The sequence below is a fragment of the Strix aluco genome, unplaced genomic scaffold (assembly GCF_031877795.1).
Source record: "Strix aluco isolate bStrAlu1 unplaced genomic scaffold, bStrAlu1.hap1 HAP1_SCAFFOLD_96, whole genome shotgun sequence".
In the NCBI taxonomy this organism is placed as follows: Eukaryota; Metazoa; Chordata; class Aves; order Strigiformes; family Strigidae; genus Strix; species Strix aluco.
In genome coordinates, this window is record NW_027436541.1 from 268781 (window position 1) to 279848 (window position 11068).

General features: G+C 38.8%; 1 long non-coding RNA gene across 1 annotated transcript; it reads left to right on the forward strand.

Moving 5' to 3' along the window:
• The first annotated feature begins 4112 nt into the window (after positions 1 to 4112).
• Positions 4113 to 9110, forward strand: LOC141918956 (uncharacterized). Its single transcript, XR_012621850.1, has 3 exons — positions 4113 to 4197; positions 4453 to 4571; positions 8572 to 9110. It is a non-coding gene; the product is annotated as an uncharacterized LOC141918956 (long non-coding RNA).
• The last annotated feature ends 1958 nt before the right edge of the window (positions 9111 to 11068 follow it).

Sequence of the window (11068 nt, forward strand, 5' to 3'; positions counted from 1 at the left end):
TACCAAAGGAAACTGAAGCTTTACTAACTGGAGGGGAAAAAAACCCAACTTTTATTTTTCTTCTGCGTTTTCTAGGGTCTTTCTGTAACTCTGGCACAGATGCTGTAAGACCACCAGTGATGGCTAAGTATCTTACTTCTTTATTGCTGAAAGGGGCTGAAGCATTTAGACAGGAGTTGGCTGATCAGGCCAAACAACACAGTATCACAGTAGTCAATGTAACAGCAAAAGTGGCCTCCGTTGGAGAAAATGGTAAGAACTGTTTTCACATTGTGACACAAGTATTTGTCCTGTAAATGTTTTGTCTGTTTGATTCATTTTGTTTGTCAGTGTCAATGTCTGATGCAATTTGTTGTCAAATGTCAAAACATTCAGTCTGTTTTGTCTGACTGATTCATAGTCATGTAGCAAATAGCTTAGCTATCAGGTATTTAAGATACATGTTGTGAATAGTAAAACTATTGTTTAAAAAATATACGGTCAAAGGTTTTTTTGTGAAAGTGTATTTATACAAGAAAAGATGACTGCTCTTAAATTGCGTGCTGTCTTATTTTTAAGAAAAGTCTGCATAGATGGCTTTTCCGTAGAACTGGTTGCTAAATATAGTTTCTGGGGCATTTGTGATGTGCCCCAGAAAATTAACTCCATCCCAGCCAGAGCCGGTACACTGTCTCACTTTGGGTTGTGATCATGCTGAATCATGTAAACCAGGCATTTTTGAGTTACTGGTAATCACATAACTGAAAACCTTGCCATAGAAAGCACAAGCAGAAAGAGTGACGGTTGGTATCAACTAGGTGTGTAATATTCTTCTCTCCTAGTCGACATTCTACCGATGTCTCAGGACATACTGTTAGAAATGGCTATACAGCTGGAATAATAAATCGAATCCTGTACTTAGAGAAGTCAGTATGAGCTTTGCCGCTGTTTTCACACAGCCATCTTAGTTTTCCTATGGGTTTCAAGGTTACATCCTTTGGACATAAAAATAGAGTGGTATGGTTAATGCAGAAGGACAGATACAGTACAGGAACACTGGCTACTTCAGAAAATGTTTTTTATATGTGCTGCTTATATTTCATGAAGGGTGTTTGAACTGTGTATCCAAATATTGTTTGGTTCCCTAAAATGTCCCCTTTTTTCTTTTTCTTTTCTTTTTTTTTTTTTTAATTTCTAAACCTATGCCTATGTTCTGCAAATATTTGCATAATGTCTTTTTATCTCTAAGTCTGGGACTAGGCCTGTTTTGCACTTTTTGCCATACATGATGTTAATTATTTTTTTTTGCAGACAGTATGTTAGCTTGAAACCTCCAGGTTAAGGGCTGGGCATGAATTCCAAATCTTACTAGTAAAACTATTTCTCTCCATGTGTTGTTGATTCTTTTTCAATCATCCACAGAGCTGTGTAAATACCAACATGGGTAACCATTATTTAAAGGTAAAAATCTCAGGATTGACTTTCCTGAAATGAAACATATGTTTGAATTTTATTTCAACTGAGGTTTCAGAAGTTTTATTTCAGTTCCAGGCTGCTTATGGAAATTCTTCATGGTGTAAGAAATTCAAGCTTTAATCCTTAGGATTACTTTTTTGAGAATACTGTTTCTTCTTTTGTAGTGTTATGTAAAACAGAGGCTGTAAACAGCTGTCTAATGGTCCCAGAGCCCTCAGAACAGCCCAGAAAACTTTACCAAAGGCATTCTGTTGCTCGTTACATTCTCAACTGTTGCTGTCCTCTTACTAGAAGCTTAACAAGATAAATAAATTGGAACATGAAGTCAATACATATCTAGAGTCATGCCATTCTGAAATGGGGAAACTGGCCAAGATACCAAGATATATCTAAATAAATATCAGGTATTTATCTGATAGCTGAAGAAACTGAAAGATCTCCACTAAAGGGGGGTGTGTGTGTACATATATATATATATATATATAGTTCTGTGTAGAAGCCAGAAGACTGGACACTTCTGTGTCTCAAAAATATAAGGTGCCTCAAAAAGATGTGGTTCAAGAGTAAGAAGCTTACTGCTCATGTAACATGGGCTAAATCCAAGGAGCAGGATATGTTACAGTGCAGCCATTACAGTATTTCAGTGTAGTATTACTCATCTTTCTGGCTCTGACACCCAAGACAGAGCTTCTTTTATCCTTGGCAAGTGTCAACTGTCTGTCTTGACCTCAGAAACTAGTGCCATTGTCTGATGTTATGTACCATTCCTCGGAATGTCATCATGGTTTTGGGCACTCAGGGCTTCTCCTTGAACTTAAGTGAAGATGTGACTGGAGTGGGATAGTCATGCCACTGACCTTCAGATGTTTTAACTTGGGCTTCCTGTAGAGCCAGTGGTGAGAAATGCTCAGAATAGTTTCAGGCCTAAGTTAAACTCTTGTTCTTTCCAGTTATGCTACATGGTACAGCTAAGCAATATAACCATAACCTGAATTGCCCCCTGGAGGAACCTTGCTTTCTAGCCTCTTAGTTTAGATGTTAAATTTAATGTCTAATATTGGGTAACACAGTTATCCTAAAGCATGATAAAAGGGCAAGGAATTAACATTTAGAAAACAAATTTCTTAACCAGTCACATCTTTAAAGGACTTGAAAATAATGGCTCTTTGACAATAACAAATGGCCCAGGGCATTTCCTGTTTTGGTCTGAGCTCATCTTCCTTTTCTTTTCTTTTGTAAGCTTATATTTTAGAGGTATTTCAGGCTGGCCATTGCCCATCCTGTAGGAAAAACAGAAGGCAGGGAGCTTAATACACACTAGACATCTGCCCTGCATAGAATGAAGTCATACTCCTGAAAAGAAGAGCCTGTATTTGTGCCATGCGATGGGACTACAGTGTTCTTTGCAGTCCTTGAAGAGAAGCACAGTCTTCTTCCCTGAAAGTGCACCAGCAGATGAAAGATGATGAAAACTCATGAAGTCTCTGTTGCTTCTCAAAGGGTTGATTAATGAGCAGCTAGTTTTTTAAACATGTTTTTATACCATTATTTTCAGCCAAATCAGCAAGTAGATCCATGTGGCCAAACAGGTGCTGGGACAGCAGAAGAGCAGGCAGAAATGCTGGTGGGACAAAAGAGCAGGGCTGCTTCTCATCTATTAGGCAGTCTTAGATTGGCTAAATTGCTTCTGAAGTTGCATCTTTGGCAATTCTTCAGCAAGGAGTCAAATATGCAGGAGGCTGGCTGGATTGCAGCCTTTGGGCATATCCAGACTTGCAGAGTTAGAGAGAGTATTTCCAAATGTTGTTCAGCATAAAGTTCTCCATTTAATGCTGCCCTGATGTTGTCACAACATGCTGCAGCCAAGGATGAGAAGAGTTTTGAAGCAGGCCAGGCTTCCTTACTGAAAGTTTGCTCACAGCTGAAATCTGAAGAAATTGAAAGGTTTCCACTGAAATGATGAGTGTTACCAAGCACTGGCTGATCTGACCCTCTGTAGTCAGAATAAACCCCATTTTGCAAAAACTGAGCTGTAAACAGCAAAATTCTGTTGTTAGTAATTCAGTTTTGTGCATCTGAGTTTCCCTTTGCTGTTTCAACAGATTATAGGATCTGACTGCAGTTCCAGTCAGGTGCTTTTGTATAGTGTTGCCAAGTACTGTCATGTACTGCATCATGTATGTGGGTGCACTGAAGAATACACAGACATTTATAAAGCACCGTAAGATCTTTCTGGGTGAATGGCGTTATAAACCTAAGATAATTATTCCAACAATCCAAAAATTCTGTATAAAGCAGATTTTGGCATTGTGAAAAGAAACAAAACATGCAACAATTTAGGGGTAAGGGAGGAATCCTTTTATTTTAAGGATAATATTAGTATAAAGTTAGAAATGAGTAATTTTCTAACTCATTTCCAACTGGGTGACTCATGCTCTTGGCAAATTAATTATCCAAGACAAATGATTCAGAAATAGATGCTATAGTTTTATTATTTTTTTAAACAGATGGCTATTGCTGTTACAAATAAACATGAGGCTTGATTTCAGGTATAACAAATGTAGCTATACGCTGCAAATTATGCCACAGTGCTGCTTGAGTATGTGTTACACATGCCAATTTTTCTTATCTGATGTTTTGGTTTCAGTGTTAGGTGAATGCTGTAGTAGCTACTGGGTGTCTAAAGCAGCTGTGGCCACCAAGAATCTCAGCAGTGAACTTTGACAAGGGAAGTCTAATGTGGTCTGTATTTCTTTCCATACAGGAACTGTGATTTATTAAAGCCTCATCACAGGAACATTCCTATGAACAAACTTTTCACCTCAGAATTCTTAATAAATTGTTTGATGAATATTATTGAGAACATTGACATGGGGATGATGGGAAGATCCATGCCATCTTTGCTTGGGATGGATATATTGTATTGTTGGCTGTAACCCCCTGTCTCTGTTCTCTTTCTTTTTTTCTCCCTGCCCTGCCCCTCCTCCTTGGCTGCAGTTTGTAAGGGAATATCACAATGCAGGTCTGATCTGTTGAAACCACAGCTAATGCCCATGCCTGCCTCTGATGGGAAGAGAACACAGACCACAAGTTTGGGATTTCTGGCCTCTTTTTAGGCAAGTCTGTTGCTTATCTTCCCCTTTGCCCCCCAGTTCCCTTTGTTCCTGCCCTTCCTCTGTATCATTAATTCATATCAAAGTTCAGTGTTATTGGTTGCTGGGAACGCAGTTTCATTTGGCTATACGTACACTCTTCCCTAAAAAAAGTCAGATACTACCTCCACGTTGCATGTTCATCGTGCAGTGAAAATATGGAGCATGATTTTATTGTAGTAGTTCTTAATGATTTTCAGCTGAAGTAATGAAGAGGAAAGTCAGGCACATTTTTGTGAGGTGTTCATGTTTCTCAACTATGATTCTTAAATTGGAAGTTTTGAGTTTTTAATAACATTAGAAATTATTCATGTTCATTGCAGATACCTATACATCCTTATTCTTAAAAGGTAGGATATTTGCTAGCATAGCTGAAATTATTCCTGTAGTGAGACAGGAGAATGTCTAAGGAAAACTGCATTGAGTAATAGTTTCTATTCTCTTTATTTTGTTCAGTTGTAAATATAGTAGACAACAGATGAAATAGCTATTGACGTAGAGAATAACACAAATTACGTCAAACAAGGACTTCAAACAGCGTGTTTTGAGGTCAGTAACCTGTGTGCCTAGAACTTTGGTCACACTGGTGACAGCCAGCTGACATAACTTATGTGGATGTACATGCAAAGATAAATAGGTAGCTTTTTGCTGAATTTCCCAAGCAGAACAGCAAGATGTCAGTGAAGGTGTATGTTTCTAATGGGCTCAAGGCACTTCAACAAAGGAAGCTGTTATAGGTAAATTCTCAAATTGATGTGAGACAGGGCCAATAAAAATTCCAATTGTTTATTTAGCAAGCGGCAACAAGCAAAACAGCGCTGGGCGGCCGGGGAGTTCAACTCCACCAACGGCGCGCACTTTCGAAGTTTTTTCGTCTTGCTTATGTGTTACAAAGTGATGTATATTAATGAAACTCTCATATATATTCATAATCTATCCCCGCCTACCCCCGCTTCATATTTTAATGAGGTTTCTCTGCGCAGTAAACTTCAACAGTTCTGGGCGGTGGTCGCAGAGTCCTGAATAGTGGTCGTAGAGATGAAGTATCTCCTCTTCCTCGCCGTTGAACTTTTCACCCCAAGGTTCTGCGCAGCCTCTGTAGTTCTCTGACATGTCTCTGCTTGCCTCTTGTCTCTACATGTCTCTGTTAAAGCTCTGATAAGGACGCACCACTATATCTTCTACCTACCCCCTACACAGCCTTGATTTATTATGTTAGTTAAGCTAAGCGCTTGCTGTTAGTCGGTTAGTTTTATACAATGTAGCAATATTAGCTTTACATAGCTCAGGTGGTGATTTACTTCTCCATTGTTTTAACTGAATTTGATGAATAAATAGTTTACTATCTATCACAGAAGCCAATACTGATGAGTTAACTTGCTGAAACTGCAAGAGGTTTTTTTTGCTTGTTTGTTTGGTTTTTATACCTAAATGGATCCTGTTTTCAATAAACAGCATGAAGGAGGAGTCTTTCCAGGGCTCTGCCATATCAAATAGAAGACAGCATGTTCTGTCTGATGAAATGTAGGTTTGACTGCTAATCGGCCAACGCAAAGCATTGCTAAATTAATAGCCAATTTTGCTGAGAATACAACTTCTCAGGAACTGAAGGTGTTTCCTGAATCTGTGACTGGCTGAGAAAAATGGGAATTCCTTTTAAGAAAATCAGGATATTCTGATTTTTTCAAACAGAAGTCTTTCATATTTCCATGTCAGCACTGATCCTGCCTAGGCAAATGAGTTAAAAATCGGAGAATGACTCTGGAATACTGCAACTGAATTTTCCAGTTGGGGGGCATGGATATTTTAATTTTCATTTTGGGTCAAACTGATCCAAATACGTGTTTCGGTTTGGAGGTGAGACCTGTCTGCAAGTCCTTTCTCAGCTCTCTCACTACTTTTTGTTTTAGCATTGTTGCTTTTGTTTCTTTAAATGGGAGATGAGAAGAGCAGTTATTCACACTTTATGAAGTGTCTGAAGACCTGTGGGTACAGAGCACTACATTAGTGCAAAGTATTTAAATGTAGAACTATGTCTTCTTCCTTTTTCCTTATGCCAGTCTGTGCTGTGACTGAAATCAGTCTGCTTACAATCAAATTTAATAGGGGCAGAGAATATTTTTTTTATGTTTTAACCACAGACTTTCTCATTCAGTGAAAGTAGGGTTCCAGCCTATTTCTCTCTGCAGGAAATTCATATATATATATTTTTTTAATGTTTTAATTGATTAGGTAGTTTTTGCTACTCCTATGAAAACAGTCTATCCAGTGCTGTTTGCATTTGCTTCAAAATGTGGGAATTAATCCATGCTAAAAATTACTTGGTTTATGTGTGCGTTGTTTAGTTTATATGTTCTGGGAGGATCTAAGGACTGAAAACTGGCAATAATAAGGAGGTCATAAATCAGGCAGCTTTTCTTGGTTTAGGATTTTAGGTCAGGCGTATCAATTCCAGCTTATGCTAGATTGCAGCTGTGCTTGTGAATGGAGACTAGATCATGTCATGTAATTTGTGGGGATTTTCTCACTTGCAATCCATGACCACTGATGCCTCATAACCACTGCAGCAGGGGTAGCTGTACCTTCCTGTCTGGTTTGTGTGCTTGTTCTCTTTCTTTTTTTTCTTTCTTTCTTTTTTTTTTTTTTTTTTTTTTTTTCCTTCTAAGAGGAAATGAAATTAAGATAGATGTCTCCTTTGGTATTTTAAGTAAATTTTATAAAGGGAGGAAACGCAAATCAGTTGGTGCTTGCCACATATAGAGCAGTCAGACAAAAAGTATGAGGGGTTGATGTCTTAGCACTATCAGTTCTGTTTTCAGTGGATATACAGAGGTTTTGTAAACAAAAAAGGTATCTCTGTCTCCTGTTGTACAGGAGTTACACAATGCTTTTGTTTTCTTTTCCCGTGTGTGAAATGTCTGGCACCAAAGTAACTCCGAGGCTTCTTTATCTGACTTCTCTGTCAAAATTAAGGATAAATACAGCAAATTTGATTAGCAGTGTTCATGAGATCAAGGAGTCTGTTTTACCATTCTGGGTTAAAAAGAATGATAAATGTGTATAATTAGGACTTTATGTGTGTCAAAATAATGCTTTGGTCCCAAGGTGTTCAGTCATACGTTGTGAGATAATAGAACATCATCTATGCTCTGTGGTACTTGGCATATATGTTTCTTAGACCCTTTCAGGTTAATCATTGATTCAGAGAACTTGTTTCAATGACCCAGATGGTCTCTTTGAGTCTTAAATTCCCATTAGACCAAGTGTGTGTATTAGTTATGTTTTATTGCAAGAAAACAAAGATTTTGGTGACACTAAGGTTCCTGCAGTGAAATGCAAGTTGCCTTCTGTGTGGGAGAGATCCTGGAAGTTCCTTTCTATTGTTTTGGGTTTTTTTCACAGTGTATCTAATGAAAAGACAGAAGTCTGTGTAGTTCTGTTTTTCTTTTTTTGTGTGTACATAGATTGTATTGACCTTGTGAAAACCTGAAAGCACTAAATTGGCCTCTTGAACAAAAGGAAATGCATTTCACAGAACAGACGATTCCCTGTAGTATTTATTCTGAAAGGTCACCAGTCACAGAAACATCAGAGGATGTAACTATGGCAAACCAACCCAATGTTAGCATAATGTTTGGTTATTTCCCTTCTTTGTTACTAGGTAATTGGAGCCTTTAGGAACACATTTGTCATTTATAGCACAGCCCCTTCCTACACAAGACTCTGATTCTTTGCAAACATGGATAAAAAAGGTATTTTTAAAAAGATTAGCATTTGAGTTTTATTGTCTGTGGTTTCAGCTTGATTTCACAAGGACATATTAAATGTTGTTCAGCATCAAAAACCTAAGCAAATGTTTGTTTTATCTATCAGAAAGCAAAGTCATGTTGTTCAAGTACTAAAGTCTTAACTCTAGATTAGTTGTGGTGTTTGGACTTAACTCTGTGCTTAAATGCTCTTTCAGACATACACTTCCCTGCTACTGAAGGTGATTGAGGAGCAAAACCAAAGGTGTGGTGTGTTTCTGTTTTGCACCGATTCCCATCTGTGGACTAGTTTGGAAGAAGGAAAATAGAAGCTCTGTGACCTTTCTAGCCTCTGATGGACACTGTGTGTTCCCTCCTGGGTTAGAGGAGTAAGCCAGTTTTGTCTGGTTTGGAGGTATGTATGTCTAGCTAGAATAGTTCAGAGAGATGCTTTTTTTCCCTCTTCCACATACAGACATAGAAAGTCTGGTTCCCTGTTGTAATAAAACATATATGGTATTTGTTATTCAAATCTCAAGGGGAAAAAGAAGTTGTAGTCAGGATGTTGTGGCCGAACAGTTTTGTAATTCTCTTATGTAAATAAGAAATAAGATATATGTATATAGTTTCTATTGTTAAAATCAGTTGTTAGAAGGGAGCTAAAATGGCCCCCATCTCCAAGCCACTACAAAAACACTTGTGCTGAGTCATCCCCCCTTCTGTGACGGAAACCTGAGAAAAGCCCGCGAAAACAGGAGAAAAGCCCGGGAAACTTGTTTACAACTTTGCAGCCCCCTCAGGGTACGCCCATCATGAATATGGATGAAGCCTACACTATAAAGGGACTCAGTGCTGTCCTGTAAGGTGTGTGTCTTGGTAGAGCAGAGACTCCCAGCACACCCAGCGCTGTTCTGCTCACTCGCCGCTTGCTAATAAAATTTTATTCATCACTAAAAATTGAGAAGTGGTTATTTCCCACTAAATTACAATTAATCAATAACACCTGTTCTTATCTGATTCATAATCATTAATATCCATGGGAATTTCGTGTCAGCATTTAAACTCTGGGAATACAGACCAACGCAAGTGAAAAACCTCCATGCAGCTGAGTACTGATAGGAGAACCAGTTTCTCCTCCTCTTCAGATGTGGTAGTGCTGAATAAGGAAGAGAGAGTCTTTTGTAATTGTCAGCCATTCTGTTACTGTCTTTCAAAGTGCTTGTTTTGAAGCTGTTACTTCCCTCCTGATGGCATTATGAAGGTCCATATAAAAATGCTGAGTTGGAAAAAAAAGTGAAGACATTCAGCCGAGCAAAACCAGTATGTTTACATACATGAGGGTAATTGTCTGTGGGGGAGCAGTCAGGAACAAAGGCTTTTCTCTACCAAGTTCTCTCTACCAAATGCTCTGTCACTTGTTACGATCATTTTTATGATGATGAACAGTAATTCTCAATCTCTGGGTTGTTAACTTGCCTGTTTTTCAATTACATTTTGTATATTTAAGTTTGATAGTTAAAGATAAGCAGCAGTACACTGAGCCAAATACTTAGGTACAAGGTAGAGTGGATGGGAGCAAAGGACAGTGTATTTGAAATGAGATTTTTAGCTTTTTTACATACCTAATAGTTTGAATCAATTACCTGGCTTTTCCTTTTTTACAAACTCTCTGCAGAATAGAACTTATGGCATGGAAAAAAGATGATTCACCTCTTAACACCTACTTTATCTTCACTGGCTTGTAATCCTAAGCAATAATCAAGGACTAGATTCTAAATGTTTACTAATTTGTGGAGTTTATTTGAAATGTCTGAACTAAGGCACTGAAGGTTTTTGTTTCCTACCAAAGATGGGCAACCAACAGCTCTGCCAGGGATCAGTTAAAGTTGTGGAGAGTAAATGCACCTGCAAATTAAGTTGTGATTGTCTAGTTGGACACAGAGAAACAGAGGTATCGGCAGGAAAAGCTTTAGAAGGAAAAGGTTCTTGCTGTTTTGTGACTGCTGCATGCTTTTTTTCAGTTGGGATGAAAGACGGCAACCACAATCTCTAACCACATCTCAGCACTGCCAGAGAATAACTGTAGAAACCACTTGGGCCACGACAAAGTCTGGCCGCAGGGATGGGCAGGCTGGTAAGACCAGGATACACCTGTGTACTCTTCTGACTGTTATTCCCTAGTCTTGGCTATTGTTGTTATGTTCTAGTCCAGACAGCTTTTTCCAGGTAGCGTTCATACCGCCTTTCCTGGACATTCAGCCTGGCACTTGGGCCAGGAGATCTATCTATGCCCTATTTGTCATCAGTGAAGTGAAAGAACACGCCTCCTGAGGGCTGTTCAGACTGCCAAAGCTAAACTCCCGCTTAGACAGGAGTGCCTTTCTCCATCTTTCTCATCCTTGATGAAAGTGAAGGGGAGATGAGCTTCAACTCTGTGCAGGGGAACCGGGCTTTTTATTAAATCAACAGGTTTTGTTTAAGTGTCACAGAAGGCATAACTGAAAGGAGCCTGCACTGGGAGGTGGGTGGGGAGAAAAGGAAAGGAACTGATGGTCTCAATATAATCTTTCTTGGCCTCAATCTGGCAAAGATTTAGGCATATGACTAAATTTATGCCCTTCACTTCCTCTATCATCTGCAATCAGTTTCCCCTCTCAGATGCGTTAGTGTTGGGGGAAAGCAGAATTCTCGTGCTAGCTAGCTGTTGTCATAGTA